This window comes from Miniopterus schreibersii (assembly GCF_964146895.1).
Source record: "Miniopterus schreibersii genome assembly, chromosome: 11".
Taxonomy (NCBI): Eukaryota; Metazoa; Chordata; class Mammalia; order Chiroptera; family Miniopteridae; genus Miniopterus; species Miniopterus schreibersii.
This window is the reverse complement of record NC_138111.1, coordinates 61,723,017-61,741,472: the sequence shown is the minus strand read 5'-3', so window position 1 is coordinate 61,741,472 and position 18,456 is coordinate 61,723,017. Positions and strand designations below refer to the sequence as shown.

At 41.4% G+C, this 18,456-nt stretch overlaps 1 protein-coding gene across 2 annotated transcripts in view; it reads left to right on the top strand.

Moving 5' to 3' along the window:
• Positions 1–18,456, top strand: part of LINGO2 (leucine rich repeat and Ig domain containing 2) — a 1,050,740-nt gene that overhangs the window by 711,062 nt on the left and 321,222 nt on the right. For both annotated transcript variants that reach the window (XM_081152398.1, XM_081152397.1), the window contains exon 5: positions 7,052–7,084. The gene's annotated coding sequence lies outside the window, so the exon portion shown is untranslated. The remainder of the gene's footprint in view (positions 1–7,051; positions 7,085–18,456) is intronic.

Genomic DNA, 18,456 nt, shown 5'->3' with positions numbered 1-18,456 from the left:
AGTTACAGTGCCAGGCACTGGGGACCCAGGATTGAGAAAAAGGGACACGCCTTTCTTGTGTGGAGCTTACAGTCTACCTTGACACCAGGACAAACAATGAATGAACCATGTGTTTCCTAACCAGTCAACACAAATTTTACATTTCTTACACCCCAGATAATCTCTAGGATCTTCCTCTCTGGTCCAAAGGTAATATCATTGTGGTCCAGTATCACCCAGTATCACCTGTGTTCCTTGGCATTTGGTTCTGGATCATATTTTTTATTCCATTTCTTCTCTTTTGTCTTTTCATTTAAGTCTTATCTTCCCAAATATTCCTTTTGGTTCCCCTTTGGGGACATTGGCTTGGATTCGCCCTAACAGCTGTCCTTGATTTGGACTACCTCAACTTGTACACCCTTCCTGTCTTACTTGCCTCTTGAGACTTAACTGGTAACTCAATTCAATGGAAAGTGTTGCCCAGAAACAGAAAACCAGTTAGAGCCGGAGGGTTGACTAAGCCTGGCCTCCTGATTTCTCACCCAGTGCTGTCTTAACCACACCACTCTGTTCCCCAAGGTGGAAGAAAACCATAATTTTAAATTAGTTGACACAGGCTACACTAGCAGCCCTGTCAATAGGATATATTGCAAGTACCACCTCAGTAGTTTTTATAAACTGCCTTTTCATCCCCATGCCGACACTGGTTCATTCAGAATTTACCCTACAAAGTATGACATTGCCGAACCCCTCCCTCTGTTATTTAATTTTAAATATTCCTTAAAAATACATCAAAACAAAATTCTTATGACATCAGTCTGGTAAGATCTGTCCTGAAGAGAACTTTGTGTCACAAAGTTAATCTCACGCCTGTATATATAAATCTTTGTTTGTTGGTCTGCTTTTTGGCATGTACCATTGCAATGTTAAATGTAGTACCATGTCACTAACTGTACTGACCGTCACTTGGCTACACCAGTTCTTGGTGACAGGGGCAAAAGTGAACTCTCTTTCCCAAATCCAAGAATATTACTCACTAGAAACTGGAGAGCCATTTGCCGATGCCAGATGCGCTGGTGTTATAAGTCAAGGTGAGCTCCTTGCCTTTGTAGGTTTCACAACCCTAATTATAATAATGAATGAACTGATGAAAATCTGTGTTGCATTTTTTCTGAAGTTCACATTTTTACACGTTAATGACTCTGCTTAAGAAAAATAAACGACCCCAGAATAAATTTAGAAAGCCTGACTGTATGACTCTACCCATAGGCGAACGATGGCCTCACGAAGGTGTTTCTGGTGGTCTGGAAGAGTCTTTACCTTAAAGCTCACTGGGTAGATCAGACCGTGCAAGGCCTCCTACGTCTTGGTGGGAAATCCCGTCCATTAGCTTCATGCTTCACTTGAAGTGTTCCTTGTGCTTCTTGCTTTGCTTTGTTGACCCACCTCTCTACGTGGGGCATAACACACAGCTTCCACAGGCAGATCCTGTCCTCATTTCCACAAGTTAGAACTTTTTACATCTCTCTGATGTTTAAGAATTTCTCCAATAACCTCTCCCCCAAAATGGTTTAAATAACCTTTTGTGGACAAGTAAGAGATAAAACTAAAGCTAGGAAGCTCTTTCTTGACATATAATAACTATTTCCTGCCTTGCTGTGGCCAGGTCAGATGTGTTTCTTGGAATTTTCTTATCTCAGTTTTCTGCGAGAGGAATTTTATCTCAGACCTGTGTTTATTGATCACATGAAGCCCTTAATTCAGCCTAGTGTTGGGATAACATCACTAAACCAATGACACCACATACATTTAGATAGAAAAGCATAATAATTTGATCCAGAGTTAAGAGCTGGCAAATGAAATAAAGAAATTGGGGATGTAGAATTTCTTCAGGAATAGAATGAAGAGATACAAAGATTTCCAGACAAGAGGCAATAGAAAGGTGGTGACCACTGAGTTGCACTGTTCACCAGCTGTAAAATCCTAACTGCATTCTCTCAAAATTACATAGAATTAGGCACCTTCTATGTTCCGATTTTAAAGACTGCCTGAAGTAATATTTTCCTGGACTGTAAATAGCTCTGACTGCATTTCATGCCTGATAAAATTCTTACATTTATGGTAGAAAATGTAAGTCCTTGTTCCGTAACTAATCTTGTAAGTTTTCTGAAACACAGAGGTCTTGAATTTTTTTTCCATAGAAAATGGCATGATTAAAAGTATCATTTTGTTCTTTGAAAATAGGCTAGCATAATTAGAGATCTGGGCCAGACTAACCTTGAAATAAGTCTTGAGATACATTTTATAGGTTATATGTTTTAATGCAATATTATAAATAGTATGTATGTGTATATATAACTGCTGATTTATCTCAGCCTGGATTCAATACATATAAATACGTTTAATGTTCCAGTGACAGTATAATTGTAGATATTATATAACATTGAAGACTGTTTTCTGACTTACAGGCTTAAACATATCATTATTGACTAGTTATGCCTAAACAAAAATATGTTTACAGTTAGAATAAACTGTTCTTTATGGGAGACAGCAAGATATAATGGATAGGATATGGACTCAGAGTCAGTCATATCTGTGTTCAATTCTCAGTTTCATGATTTCTGAACTTTGTAACCTTGTTTTAGGTCAGTTTTTGTGCAAAACAGACTCTGAGATAGTGGTTTTTATGCAGGAAGTTTGTTGAGGAGTGTTCTTGGGATCAATATTGTTATAGATGTCCCAAATACAGAAAAGAGGACCTGGCCTTTGCACCCCTATATTGATCAGTCATTAGATGTGAGAGCTGCCTGTGGGAGGGTGAATGCTTGTGGGGAAGGCAGTCTCTTTGGTGGAAGGAAGACAATTCTCAGAGGAGTCAGCTGTGAGCAATTAGAAGCCAACACTTCAGGCAGCTGGGAACAGCTTCTTCAGGATTCTAGTAAGTCACCTTTTTTGATAAAACCTCTGAGAGGAAGATTAATGGGAACACAGGCCCTGCCAGTGCAGCTAGTCTCAATACTGCAACTGATACCTCTTGTTTCTCTGTCTTCTCTCTTCTCCTACCTGTTGTAGAATTCGCTCATCCTCAGCCTGCACCATTACTGGTCTATGTGGCTTGCCTTGTGAGTGGCACAGATTATTACTGATAGACCTTAAATCCTCCTCACCATTCCCTTCTTAGGCAGGGCTTCTGCACTTGTCCACTTGCTATTGAAAATAGAGAGGAAACTACTAAGAAATGCCCATGAATCAACTGGGTGCCTTCATTGCGAGCCCTACCTGCTGCCAGTGATCATTCAGTTACCCACTCTCCTGGCACACGGAGCCCAGAAATATTGGATATAAGACAAATCTTAAAGTTTAATGAGCTTCCTACTGTGTCCCTTCACAGAAATATTTTCCTTCTGAAAACCAGGATCTCTAGATCCGCAAAGCCTAAATTTATGGGAACAGGTAGCACAAATTCCTCACTTCGGTCACTGGGAATGACCACTCCTACTTCCTCCCCTTGGTTCCTAGACCAATGTATTCTATCAGTTGGGGATGCAGTACTGAAATATGACTTAGAGTGTTTACCACGTACTTTATCTGGCACCCCACCCTTCGAGTATGTCATATCCAAGCTGCTGCTTCAGCTAGACCTTCAAAAGGCTGTTCCATCAATCTGTCAGGCCAGCAGCTTTTGAGTCATGTAGTATGTATTGGGATGAGTGGATTCCATGATTATGTACCCACAGCTGAACTCCAAAGTATTTCCATTGGTTTGAGCTGATATTATGCTTATTGTGTCCACATGAATCAAACACTCTGTAGGTTCTCAGGTCATGATGCTGAACAAGGTCATGCAGGCAAATAAGCAAATCTTTACTTGGAATCTGTTCCAGTTCTAGTCAAAATGAATCACTGATTCTTCTAAGGTGGAAGAGGTCCAGTGTCACAATCAACTGTCCATCAAGTGGCTGGTTGATCTCCCCAAGGAATAGCACTGAAACTGAGGCTTAGCATTGGTCCCTGTTGCTATCAGGTTGGACAGCTTATCAACCTTTTCACATGTGGGTGGACAGAAATATATATTGGGTGGCCTATATGAAATAGATGGGTTCTACTGAAAGAACGAAGGGGGGAGGGGTTTTTAAAGCTTAAAAAAAAATGTAAGGTACCTGGCCACTGTTGCTCAGTGGTTGAACATTGATCCATGTACCAAGAGGTCACCCATTTGATTCCTAGTCGGGGCAGATGCCCGGGTTGTGGGCTCGATCCCCAACAAGGGGCATGCAGGAGATAGCCAATGGATGTTGATGTTTCTCTCTCATCAATGTTTCTATCCCTCTCCCTTCCTCTCTCTCTAAAATCAATAAAAAATATATATTTTTCAAAAAATGTAGGGTAGAAATGAAACTTCTTGGTCAGGGTATTAGAAATTTAGTAAAGCTGAGAGAATGACCAGGAACAAATCCTATAAGCTATTCTCAAGCTGCAGATGATGGTAGGCCAGTGGTTATTAAATAACCTACTGAAAACTCAGTAATTTATATATTTTTGTTCTTGCATTTTTAAATTTCTTTCTTGTTTGCTCTTAGTTTCTGAGGTTTTTTTTTGTTTTTTTTTTTAATCTTAGTTCCTTTTTGACCAAACTGGTCAATTTGCCAAATTAAAAGAACAAAGGCTGACTTGGAAAACTTGGGTAAATAAATTACTCCACTGAGCCTCATTTTTCCCATGTATAAAGTTGAAGTGAAAATACCTACTTTACAGAGTTATAAGATTTAAAGAAAAAGACTGTAAAGTACTCGTACATGGTAGATGCTCAATCCTGGCTTCTTAATATTGAAAAAAATCCTGAACACCCACTGCTGAGCTAAAGAGGAAAGGACAGGGCTTCTGTCCTTGCTTGGGTTGTAGAAATCTAGCAAAGTGGAAGTAGGCAGGCGGGCAAGATGCCTTCCCATCCTGCCTCGTGGCTCACCTAATAGTATTTTCCAGCGATTGGCTTGGATTGGATTTGGGTTTGTTTGTTTTCTTTTTGAAATAGTATAATTTTGGGGGTTATTTTGGGTGTCCTTGATTCTTTCACTCATTTAAAAATGTGTTTCCTGCCTACCCCTGCACCCCCCAAAAAAGAAAAAAAAAAAGATAAAGATAAAGAAAGCATGCTTGCTATAAACATTTTGCTCATTGAGTATTTATCATGGGGGACAAGTTTTCTTCTCAGCCTATTGAAAGAAAATAACTACTTTAAGTATTCATGGTTTTTTAAAAATAATTTTTATTGATTTTTTTAGAGAGAGAGAAAGGGGGAGAGAGGAAAAAAGAGAAACATGGGTGTGAGAGCGAAACATTGATAGGCTGCCTCTCCCTCCCTGAGATGGACCCCACCCCAGGCACGTGCCCTCACCAGGAATCAAACCGGCAACCTTTCGGTGTGCAGAACGATGCTCCAACCAACAGAGCCACACCAGCCAGGGTCACTGCTTTAACTATTTGGTTTCTAGTCTTCTAGATATTTTTCTATGCAAAATCAGATACTATATTTACATAAAATACATATATCTTAACAAAAGCAGGGTCATATTATGCATACTGTTTCACAGCATGCTGTTTTGTCTTAGTGGTGTCTCATGGGTGTTTTTCCAGGATACGTAGTATGGGCGCATGACTTTTAATAACTTGAGGGTTCTGTAGTATTCTATTGTACCAGAAAGTATTTGGTGCATTTGGGCCACTTCTGTAGGTTTTCACTATTTAAAACAATGCTACAATGATTGCGCTTACATTCTAGCATAAATTCTAGAAGTGGAACCCTTGGGTCAGAGGGCATGAAAAATTTTAATCTCAATGAGTAATGCCAAATTGCATCAAATCTTACTCTGAGCAAAGGTTTTATTCCATTCTCGGAGGTAATGGTAGAAATTTCATTATCAGGAACCAGGGTCGCATCTATCTGCCAGGGAGCAGACCACTCTGCATAGGAACTGAAAAGGCTCTGGTTTCACAAAAGAGAGATTGTGGTTGAATCAGCTCCCTGAATGTGCACTGGAGCCAGTGAATTTAAAAAGAGGCCTTTGAAAATGAGCTAATAGATAGGCTTTCAGGTCTGACAGACCCGGGTTTAAACCATGACTCTATTATTTACTAGTTGTGTGATATTAGGTAAATGACTCAGTTTTTCTGAGCCTTATAAAATTGAGATAATAATATTACTTACCTTATGGGGGGTGGTATACAGGTTGAGAGATATATGTAATTCACACGTCATATACATGTCATCCTGATTGTGTCGTGCCTGCCATAGAGCTAATAATAGCCACTATTATTATGCTTTTCCAGAATACATATCTGAGATCCCAACAGGATGTTTTATTTCAGTGTTTTTCTCTGACCTCCTCAATCCTCAAAGAGAACTATGGCTAGAAAACATTGGTTGGGTAAATACTGCATTATCATAATTACAATTTCCCTGAGAAAAATGGCTTGCAGTTTGAATATTCAGCATCATAATTACAATTTCCATAAGGAATGTAGAACAGTTATTATAAACAAGACAATAATCACTTGGTCCATAAGGGAGAACAGATTATTGGGGGAGCAAGGAGGGAGCAGAAGTGAAAGCTTGTGTTCTAATCAGCATTCAGGATTAGAAAGACAGAACTTGAGAATAAATTATAACAGCCTCTTCAAAGACTCTTGCCTGCATTTACTGAAAAATCTTATCATGATGGAAATTTCCATGGGTTGATTAAGTGTTGCCTATATAATTTTTCTTTAGATATAATTTACTTTTATCATTTTTATTAAACATCCCCTCTGTACCTCTACGCATTGTCATTTATAATGGCTGTGAGCCCAAGAAATTTTCAAAAGCAAACTATCACAAAATACAAAAAGCACAAAATATAATACTTAAAAACAGTTTAGTGGGTGAAGTTTCATCAGGGCATTTCTCCACCGTTAAGTGTCTCCATTGTCAAGGGAAAATGGGTAAAGGTTTTAAAAAATGCTCTTTTAACTTGTTGCCTTAATTGGCTTTCACTTAAATTTTCTTTTTCTTTCTGTCTTTTTATATTTTTTTTAGGTGAGATGAGCAAAACAGAACGCAGCATTCAAGGTTGGTACTTTTCATGATGTTTTAAAGCCTCTCATTAATCTGAAACAGAGTCTGAAAGGAGCAGAGCAAAATATGTCCTCAGCTTTCCACAGACAGTGATTAGGGGACATTATGTTTTTATTTTCCTCACTCATGGATGGAAAAGTACAACATAGATTATAACAGAATGCAATATAGCAATCAAATGTAACACCTCATCTACTCCTTGGCAAAACTGTGAAGTTGGAAATATTCAATATTTTTTCACTCTGTCCATCACCCACCCATCAATCTATCCATCTACCATTCATATTTTTTTCCGTTCATAGGTATGGCTCACGTACTGTGTGTAAGGCCCTGTCATCCGATTTTCCTCTCTTCATACTTTTTTGGCTGACGTTCACCATGTTCCCTGCCCACTCCTGTTTCTACCCCTTCTTGCTGTCTCTGGCAGTGAACAGTCCCCGATTATCACAGGTCTTCAATTTAACTCGCCATATCTGATAAAGGAGATGTGTTTCCACAACATCGCTCCGCTGATACGTGTTCAAATATGCCTACCCCTAAATAATTGAGGCAAAGAGAAAATCATCAGTGTGGTGATAAGGAAAGGACTCTTCTGTATGTAATAATGAACTGTATGAAGTCCTTCACTATTGTGTGATGCATATTACTATATAGAGGTTCCTTTCACATAGTGTTGTTATATTTTAATATCATTATAATGCTTACTTTAAAACAGCTTTTTCAATGTTCTTACTATCTTTGATTTTTCCTAATGCATTTAAAAAAAATGAAGTCTTGAAGTCCTCAACAGGAAATTCTGCTACCAGAGGTGTTTTAGAAACATAACTGTCATAATTGGGAAGGGACTCTGGTGTCTGTCTGCCAATCTAGTTTAATTTAACTAATCTGATCTAAGGTAGTCCAAATTATCTCTATCATCAATCGATTTAATTATAACACTTACGGGGAAGCAGTGAGCAGTGGTTGAGTAGTTAGGCTCTAGAATCAAATTGACAGAATTTGAATGTTGTTTACCTGTCTAGTGTTTGTGTGCTGGGCCAGCTTATTAACATCTCTAATCCTTTATTTCCTCAGTTGTGGAAGGAGAGAAGTTAAGAGGACTTGCCTCATAAGGTTGTTGGGGGAAAAGGAGATGATTTATTTATAAATCACTTTGGCTTATTATAAATGATAATTGCCATTATTACTACTTTGCTATAATTACTATTACTATGAAGCGTTATTGTTAGGGCCAGGTAACCCCTCCTCTGAAAGAAACTTCTCTCATGGACTTACTCAATATTTCGCCATCCGCGATGTAGTTATTGTATGGTAAGATTTTGTTCCATGTGAAAAGACAGATAACCTATATCTATCAAACTATCTATCGAATTGTGGCATTGTATCATAGCCAACTGCATCGCCTTTTTTTCTGAATATCATATTTTTATTAATATCACCAAGGTGAGGGGAATAAGCAGTTTGAGTGATTGCCAAGAAGAGCAGAAAAGAATCAGCAGTGGCAAGGAGGGAGTCAGTGGGCAGAGAGGTTTAGTGCCAACGTTCAGGCCTTGCTAGCTCAGACAGGAGCTAGCAGTGTCTGTGCTTTGTGGGCACAGAGCCCCTCGTTCATGGTGATGTGAGGACTGTCAGGTGGGGGCGAGGCTGCAGACCGGTGGGAGAGAGGAAACCTCCAGGAAGGGTTGGCAGTCACTCTTCAAGGCAGGAGAAACGAAAGGGAAGCTGAAGGGCAGGGTGGGAGAGCAGTGTAAGGGGACAGTCCTGGCGTCCCTTCCTCTTGGAGAGGCCTGTACAGCGTTGTGTGTGTGTGTTGTCCACGTGTGCCAGAGTCTATGAGGAAAGACAGTCCTCCCTCAGTTGAGACTGACCATTGACCTCAGACCAGGTCATTAACAGGCAAAAGCCATCCAGAAGCAGCCTCTCGGTGCTGGAGCTCACAGCGAGCCCAAAGGCAAGGGATCTGAGCGAAAACATCCCATTTTGTTTGACTTCCCTGAGGGAGACACTGACACTCCAAAGCCCACCAGGTTGGAGACCAAGGAAGGGAGTTTTGCCAGCTCACACACAGGCTCCTGGATCCATGTTGACATCAGTCCAGGCAAGTATGCAGACATGTCAGACTTAGACTTTGTATCGGGAAGGAACCCTCTCTGATGTATTAAAAAGAAAATGACACTTGTAAGTTGATGTCAGCAAAATTGCCAGGTGTATCATAATCTAAGTGAAAGAGGCTAGTACTAAAAATTCCGAACCTGACTTCCGAGACAGCAACACTCAGAACTGAATTTGTGTCTAACACACCTGGGGGAAGGGCCCAGCTCTGCAGTGGTGAGGCTGTCCTCCCTAAGGGCCTGAGCGTCGCTGGGCTGGAGTGGAATTATGGTCTCCACACCGGTTCCACAGATCAACGGTAAGGCTTCATGATCTCCAATGCTATGAAAATACCATGGTTACAGAAATGAAAAGAAAAAGAACTTTGTGATGGCTCCAGAACCACCTCCAAGAAATACTTAAATACCTGATTGAAGCAGCTCATTTCAGAACCTTCCTGCGACTCTCAGTTTGTCCAGGCAGTGGCCCATGGGCACTCTGCATGCACGAGTGTGTACGTACCTGTGCATGTGTATGTTGTATACGCCTAGATAGGTGTTTCTATGGCTTGTGTTAGCCACTCTAGGTACACTCAGGCCCTTCCCATGACAGGATGGCGCAGCTGCAGATTTTTATGTCTGAAGAATACTTCACCTATTTATTCATTTGAGACTTTTTTTCTTCAAATAATGAAATTAAAACCCACAGAGGTTAAGCAAACTATCCAAAACCATGGGGTTCACTAGACACTAAATGGGGGCCACAATCCCATTGCTTAACTCCTTCCTTGCCTTGGGCCATCTTAGAAGATAAGGTCTTTTATTAGGATGGAAACTTTCTAAAGCACTGATTCTATACCATCCGTTGCCTGAACTCACTTATCTCTTCTGTTCAGCCCTTCTTAGATGTTCTTACTTCTCAGGCTATATATATCATGAGTTCCACATGGGAAGAGCTCATAGCTACTATTTCTTTGTATTCTTACTATATTTATAAGGTTCCAAATAAATATTGTGCAGGATTTTTTTTTAATTCTAAACCTTATGAAGAACCCCGAGCCCCTGCCTCCCTTTCCGCTCAGCAAGTTGCATTGACATTATTTGTAGAAGACCCAGAGATCACCCAAGGTGACCAGAGAGCACAAAAATGTGGCTGGGTTTTGTTTTTGGTTGGTTGTTTTGTTTTCTGTTTATTTGCCGACACTGCTACAGGATTGGAGAAGTAATATATAAAAAATGAACTTACTGAAATAGGGTGTGCTTGCATATCTGTGTATTTTAGGATGTGAGTGAGGGGGAGGTGGTCAAAAAGAAATATTTAAACAATTTCATTCGCTGGGATTACTTGGGCTTAATGACTTGCAAGCTGAACCATTAGAGAGGCTGGTGAGGACGGGAGATGCCTATTGAAAGTATGAATGTATCATTGGACAGATAGAAAGGAGGGCCCAGAGGTTAAATATTGGAATGAAATGAACTCAGTCTTTTTAAATACAGAAGAAACGTTACAAATAAGAAAACTAATTTTCTTTTTATTATGGATTCTAAATCTAATTTCCTCTAGCCCTTCCTGTGTATTTGAAAGTACAATGTAGCTCTTATTCCCATGTCAGAGCTGTTTAATATTTTCACACTAGAAGAACTGTGTTTAGGTTTGAGGACCACACATTTAGAAGGCAATCTACAACCTGTTCTGCCCTTCTTCTGCACAGAGCGTCATACAGAGAAGCACAGATTCGATGATTATCAGTTAAAGAGAAATTCCAATACTCAGTTGACTCTTTCAAAGATCAACTTTGACTCTTTTGGCACATTCTCCAGGTTTTTCAATGAGAAAAATTTAAAGATAAGGCAGGTTGTGGAAATGTTAGTAAATCTTGTCCCAGCCACTTGTATTCTGTGTGTGTGTGCATTTACATGTGCAGCAATGAGGCTGGTGAGGGACTCGGGGCAGAGCCAGCATGCACAGTGGACAGAGCAATGGATTCACTTCCAGTTGAATCAGGTGATTATTATTAACCTATTATTGCTATATTATTATAGCAATACCTGGCTTCTTGAATTATGAAGCTATGTTACCTTGTTAAAAATAAGTGCTAAATTTAAATGTATTGTTTAATATAAACAATTTTGCAATTTACTCTAGTTCAGATCTTGGCCTTGCCACTTACTTGGGAAAGTCATTTCTTCTTTTATTATTGGGTTTGTTTGTTTTTTCTGGTTTCTTTGTTTATTTGCTGGGTTTGATTTTGATTTTCCTCCTAAAGGAGCTATTTTAGGTAAATGATCCTAGCTTAATGTCTGACACAAAACGGTGAGTCCTCCAATATTCATTTCCATTTCCCTCTTTAAGGAGCTGAGAAATGTGTTAGCTGTTTTCAAATACCTGAAGCAGTCTCATGTGGAGGACAGATGTCATTAAGCCTATGGTTCCAAGTGATAATAGAAGCCAGAGGCTCAAGGACACATGTCCAGCTCAATATAAGGAGGAACGTCATTGTAAAACATATCTGTCCCAAGGCACAGGTGACTTGTGAGTTCTGCCACCACAGTCTTCCTTTTTCTTTCTTAATCCTTACATGAGGATTTTTTTTTTCCCCAATGCTTTTCAGAGAGAGTGGAAGGGAGAGAGAAAGTAGAAGGGAGAGAGAGAGTGGAACCAATTGGTTGCCTCCCACACTTGCCCCAACTGGGGATGGAGACTGAGCCTGCAACTGAAGTACATGCCCTTGGCTGGAATTGAACCCAGGACCCTTCGATCCTCAGGCCGACACACTAACCACTGAGCCAAACCAGCCAGGGCCACCATAGTCTTTCAGATATAGGCTGAGGATCCCATAACATGGGTGGGATGCAGAGAAAATGCTAGCACTGGGCAGTCATTCGGGTGATGTTCCAGGTTCTTCTTTCCTACAGACTGGGTGATGCTATGTCCCGTTTCCACTCCAGATATGCCGAGACCACCAGGGAAGCAGGCTGTAGTTATTACTGTAGCAGCACAGAGGTTATAAGAGAAAGCAACAGGTTTTGACTGCTTTAAGCAATAAGAAAACTCTAAACAGTAGAATTATAGCAATCTGATCCAAATTTGACCACAGGTTTAACATTGTGAAAAAAATCTAAGACCCCATAAACAGCAAGGGTGACTTTCTAACATCTCCCTTGGCAACAGTGCAGCTGACCTGGAGAAGGGCCGACTCGGGGCTCACTTTTACTCTGGACCCCACGCTTCCCTAGCCTAGCACAAGCAGGCTCTGACTCGCATGCCTCCTCTGCTCAGAACGCCCTTCCCTTCCCCTCTCCCTCTGGGCTAGTCTCAGACCAGGCACGCTTCCCACAGGAAGAAAAGGGGAGAAACAAAAAAGACCCACGCTCCTAGCTCTTGTCCTTGCTCTTTAACTCTGAAAGGAAAGATTAAACCCTTTCAGGTGGAGAAACTCTAAAACTCTTCAGTTTCTACTGCCTCCTGTTCCCCCTCCCGTCCTCAGCTGAGCTTCCTCCCAGGTCCTCCATCTGCCCCCTCCTAGCCTGCTACCCCTGGATTCAGCCCCCACCCAGGCCTGCAGGAGGCTATTTGTAGAGCAGTGTGTGGCTCGCTGGTTTTGTTTCACGGGATGTTGCGGATTTTCCTCTGTAGTGGCCCTTCTTGCGTGGCCATGCATCCAGTTTGAAGAGAGGGCCTGCCCCTGCAGCCCGGGTCCAGCTCTTTTAGCCGTATTTCTCTTGGCTGTCCAGTAACTAGGCTATCAACTCCAGTGACTAATTCCAATTACTTTTTCACATTCTGATCTGAGTAACATCTCCAGTCTCCAGCCCTGATCTCCCCCTACCGCTCTCCCTTTTTCATGCTACACCAAGCTTTTCACATTTCCTCTTCTAAGAATGCCCCCACCTTCCCTCCTCTCCGCACACACTGGCCACGTGAGCCCAAGGAGCTCTTCCTCTGTGAAATCTGCTCACCCTCCCCTACTTGGACAGCCTGTGCCACTTAAACAACGGATCTAAAGGACCAGTCGTCAAACGGAGAAGGCTTCAGTAGCATCTCGAACATCTGGACAATTGTAATGTAAAATATTTACTTAGGAGGCGAAAAGATAGTCTCTTTTCCTGTGGAAATAGGAAAGGATTTTTGTGTTTCCAAGGAAAATTACATTGAAAATAAAAGAACGGTCTTCAGTACGAGAGACTAAGTTCATATCTTCGGGGACATCCTCTTGTCTTTTTGTGTTACAGGAGTGAGCAGGATTTAAACCAAGCAGCTAGTGGGATGATGTTGCCAGACAGCTAATAAAGATGAAGATTAGAGAGTCGCAGAAAATGGCAGGTGCCTTGGCAGATCCCACATCCTAGACATTAAACAGAACAAAGTGGTGCTGTTTCCTGAGGACCACCGGAGGCGCTTGATGTCAGCCTCAGCAGCAGGGGGCCGTCTTGACCGCGGTGTCCCAGTAAGAAAGCCATAGAGAGAAAGGAGAGAGCAAACAGCAGTAGCTGGTACTCAGAAGGACAGCCTCTGACCCAAAACCAAACCGATGAGAGAAGGAATGAAGTCTTATTTCTAGTCAGTCACTTACAACATGTCCTTTGTCTCAGAGACTAGAACCTCTAATCATGTACAGCATCTCAGAGTCCTCTTCAGTGGGAGTCTGTATTTCACAGCCCACTTTATATTCCAGTCTCTTGGGGAGCCACAGCTACTATTATCTCAACATAGAAGAGAAGTGGTGCCATTGCTCCCAGAGACTCGTGGGGCCACCAGGGACCACAGCCGTCTTTGTTTACCCGAAGAGCAAATACACAAAATGCTTCACATTTTTGTACCTAAGTGAACATAATTACAACAAATATTCCCTCTTTGGGGCTTTCTTAACCGAAAAGCAACTTCAAAAACATCTCCTACTTGGAGATAAAGGCGGTGCTGGAACACAGTGTGCCCGTGGGCTCGAAGAGAAGGAGGAGACAGGCTGAGTAATAGAGAAGGGGCTGGGTTTGGAAAGGAAAGAAACATTTCTTAGCACTGACTAAATGCTGATCATTGTGCTAATGGCTTTGCAAAGAATATGTTATTATACATCTTTGTCTAATGTGAATGATATTTTAATAAAATATCAGTGTGTATAGCATAAAACAGTATCATAGATCAATCTGAACCTATATATATAAGGCATTAGTATCCATAGAAAAGTTTTCAGTTTATACCAAAAAAACTCAAATAGCACATCATATAATGTTGAACTTACTTCCAGTTCTTACTTAGGCTTCGGAGCCAAATCCAGGAATCCAAATTCTTTAGAGGAGAGAAAGCTGAGCTTACAAAAGGGTGCAAAACATGAAGCTGTCAACATATTTACATAAAGCATTGCTTCATACATTTCAATCACATGCTAATTAGTATGTAATACAATATTTAAAAGTGTGCATCTGCTTAAATCTACAAAAAGTAATGCCAACCTCAAAGATATCTGATGAACCTGGAACCGAAGTCTCAGAAATTGATCATGGAGACAATAGTAGGAAATATTTTGCCCGGCAGGTGTGGCTCAGTGGTTGAATGTCCACCTATGATCGAGGAGATCTCGGTTCGATTCCCAGTCAGGGCACATGCCCAGGTTGCAGTCTCGGTCCCTGATGTGGGGTGTGAAGGGGGCAGCCAATCAATGACTCTCATCATTGATGTTTCTGTCTCTCTCTCTCTCCCTCTCCCTTCCTCTCTCTGAAATCAATAAAGACATACTTTTTAAAAAAAGGAATTATTTTAATGTACAGTTTGTCTGAAATGAAGTATCTTTTTTCAAATGAGCATATCCACATAGTATTGTCGAACTAGAATCCACTGATTGGTGGGGATGGTTAATCTGAGCCTGTGAAAGGACAAATGATAAGAAAGCCCTGGTGTTCCACCTTTTATCACTGGTGGTACTGAGTTTCTTCATATTTCTAAAGAAAAACCAAATCTCTGTCAGTGTGGCTGTTACCTGAAGGCGTGTTCTTAGGAACCAAAGATACATTAGAGATTTGTCCTGGATTGGCTCAGACTGAATCACCTCCCTGCAGAGGGACCGGGCATGGCCCCTTCCTGGTAAGCAGCTACTGATGCGGCCTGGTTTTCTGGTTTGCTCGCATGTCGTTCCTCCTCTCCACTTCCTCCTCCCCAAAGGAGTGTTGCTTATGTGTAATGGTTATTTCACTTATTTATCTGAGAGTCAGCAGGGATGGACTCTGGAGATGAACTATCTGGGACTTTATCCCAGTGTTTTCACTACTTGTCTTTGGACAAGTAGCTTTAAATCTCTTAAACTTGAGTTTTCTTGTCCATGAGACAGGGGATATGTCCCAAGAGTTTCATGAATATTAGGCAGGATGAGCTGTTTCTCATGCTGGATGTGCAGCAGATACTAATCGGTGTCATCACTGTAACTGTATGATGCTGCTGACATAGGGCTAGAGAGGGGAACTTGAGTTCCAAACTGCTTGACTTTCTCTGCACTTTGACCATATGCATGAGCAGTTCCCTTGGGCTCTGACTTAGGAACTGAAAAGGCAACAGACATTTCTTCTTTTGCTCAGATGCTGGGAGAATTAGAACCAAATTAATATTGTCAGAATAAAAAAAACAACTTTCAAAACACTTTTATTTATGTCTTAGCTTCTAGAAGACTTAGAGTCCAATTCAAAGGCAAGTGACTTCTTTCAGGCTTAGTTGCTCTGGTTCTTCTATTATTTATCCTTCGTTCTTGGTGTACCTGTGATTGTACAGCTTTCATTTGTACTTGACTTATATGTTCCCAGAGGTCCTAGCATTAATGCCTCCCTTCCACCGCCTCTCTCTCTCTTTCTCTCCAATTTAGAGCATCTAGGGTAATGATCCACTTAGTTAAGTCTATATCAGTTTCCTGGGAACATTTTAAAATTACATATTCCCACACCCAGCCCTAAAGGTTCTGATTCTGTAGGTCAGGGTGGAGCCTCCAATCTTATTTCTTTAGCAAGTACTGTTCATCTAAAAAATTCAGATTTAGGTGACACTCTGGTGCCTTTGAAGAAGCAGTGGCCTGTGTGTTACAACAGGAGAGAGATGGAAATGAACCTGGCTTCTAAAGCAGATCCAATCACTATCTATGGGACCTTAGAAAATCACTCAACCTTTCTCAGATTCAGTTTCTTCATTTTTAAAAGACATAGGAATCTGTTCTATGTAAATAGAACATAAATTTCTGTTCTATGTAACTCATAAAGTTGTTAGACAAATTAAACGAAATAATATGTGCAACAGGAAGAAAGTTTATTTCTTAATTAAATGGTCATCTAGTTTCAAATTCTAGGAAAGGGGCAATGTGAATTTTTAAAGGCAGATCGCTTTTTCAGTTTGAAAATCAAGGCCCTCTAGCAAGGCCCTCTACTGCTCCAGATACAGTAGACATGGATGGGCAACCTAGAAGACTGTGTTAAGTTGCAGGCCCTGACTCATTAGGGGATTGTGAAATCAGTATAGTGGTAGCTCCAGCATTTTAAAAACAGACTAGGATAGAATGAAATGGGTCGGAGTAGAATAGCAAATGATAGGATAGGATAGGACCAAACCAGGAAGACAGAACAAGGAAGGACAGGACAGGACAGGACAGCACAGGACAGGATAAAAAATATCAAAGAACATTGCCCATAGGAAGAAGTTTAAAATAAGGTGTCTACTATTTAAATCTAGTTGTTTCCGTGCCGTCCTGTACCCCCACCCTGTATATTGTGACTTGTGTTTGGAGATCATACTTAGGCATGGAGGAGGTGAGGCAGTGGCCCTTGGGGGGGTGGGGGTGGCGCAAAGCAGGGAAGCCAGCAGACAGCACCCATGGGTGAGACTGTGTGAGGGAATCGGGAATTTAGAGGGGCAGGACAGGAGAATATCCACATCCCTAGTGCCCTCAAAAATCTTGTGGAAGGCACTGGACCTCTGAATTCATGCAGAGAGAAGTTCTAGAGCCGCCCTATTTGGAGGTTTTTTAAAACAGAATGATCCTCCAAAGCTGGTCTGTGATTATAACCTGCACTACAGAGGGGAGATGGCGCTTTGCATGGGTTATACTTTCAGTATCCTTCTACTGGACCCGAGGTCTCGCATTATACTGAAGGATGGAGCCCTTCTCAGTCTGCCAGGGCCAAGGAATAGCACTCTCACATCTGAAAGCGAGCCTTGAAATTCATATTGTCCCATTTTAACAAAAACACTGCCCTACTTGGTAGCTAGGTATAGTTAAAATAATAAATTGCATGTACTATTTAGTGGTTATATTAATAAGCACCGTTTTGTGAGCTCATATTATGTGCTAAGTAGGTTATAACTAGAGTCTCTTATTTTCTAGAACCCTAAGGGAAACGTTTTAGTGCCCACACTTTATAAATGATCTTACTGAAGCTCAAAGAGATTAAATGACTAACCTCATTCCACACTGAGTAGAAGTGATAGCACAAGTCACACCCCAGTCTCTAAGTCGCACACTCGCAGCTGCACCTCCCTGCCTTAGCTCCTAGTGTGGGCCGATGCCCGTGGGCCGGCCTGGGAAGGTCATTGCCGTGCAGGGTGTTGGTTCCGAGAGGGAAGCGTGCTGCGGAATCAAGCGATTGAGGTAAACAAGTGTCGTGCGTCACCCCACTGCCTCTGCTGAGAAGGCTCAGTGCCTCAACATCTTCATTTTCTAACTACATGCATTGCGCATTCATTGTGCCTTTTTCCTCGGTGGATTCTAAAGGGACTTGGGGAAAAAAGCAACTGCTTATTCTTTCTTCTTTTAAATATTAATTTCATGGCATGCTCCATAAATCTATTTGCATTCTGTCATGCAAATGGTAGTGATTGAGATGAAAAGAGCATCCTGCGAAAAATGTATTTCTGATCGTACAGGGAATGTAGTTAGAAAATGAATTGGCTCATATATTTATGTAGTTTCAGAGCCAGGGTTAGGGCAGGGGCATAGGTCGGGGCAGGGGGGCATTATTCTGGGACCAATGTTTTCTTTTCGTTTGTTTTACATTTGGCAATCAAGAAAGTTGATGTTAATTGGATCCAGAAACCACGCTATATGGAGGGAGATATTCCTTAGAGAGGGTATAATATCCCCTGAACAACTCGTCTCAGAATCTGTTTGCTGTGTGCCTCCTGTGAGGCCTGAGACAAAAGAGTGAGGCAGCTGGAACTGGCTGTCAGAATGCGAGAGTCTGGGGCCTTTCTCCTCAGTTATTCCAAACATTGCAGGGCAGAGAGCAGTTTGCTCTCCCCCTATCCAA